The sequence below is a fragment of the Penaeus monodon genome, chromosome 21 (genome assembly GCF_015228065.2).
Source record: "Penaeus monodon isolate SGIC_2016 chromosome 21, NSTDA_Pmon_1, whole genome shotgun sequence".
In the NCBI taxonomy this organism is placed as follows: domain Eukaryota; kingdom Metazoa; phylum Arthropoda; class Malacostraca; order Decapoda; family Penaeidae; genus Penaeus; species Penaeus monodon.
Window position 1 is genome coordinate 5806987 of NC_051406.1, and position 267 is coordinate 5807253.

Below are 267 nucleotides of genomic sequence, written 5' to 3' on the forward strand. Positions count from 1 at the left end.
GCCTCCCAGAAATACGATCAGTGACGGTCTATTTGTTATGATCTATGACCAAATATTTCACCATTAAGAGGTCCTTGGGCAACGAAGGTTACTGATAACCATACATTTTCGAGGCAGTAATCAAATTTTATAGAAAACGGCGTCGATATGTGGCTTCCTGCGTAAAGAAGTAAGGGGGACGTACAGGGAGGTGTTTGTGTGCATCATCTGGTTAGAGCGTTTGGAATTTGGTTGAAAGAGGTATGAGATATGGACAGTATGAAGGCA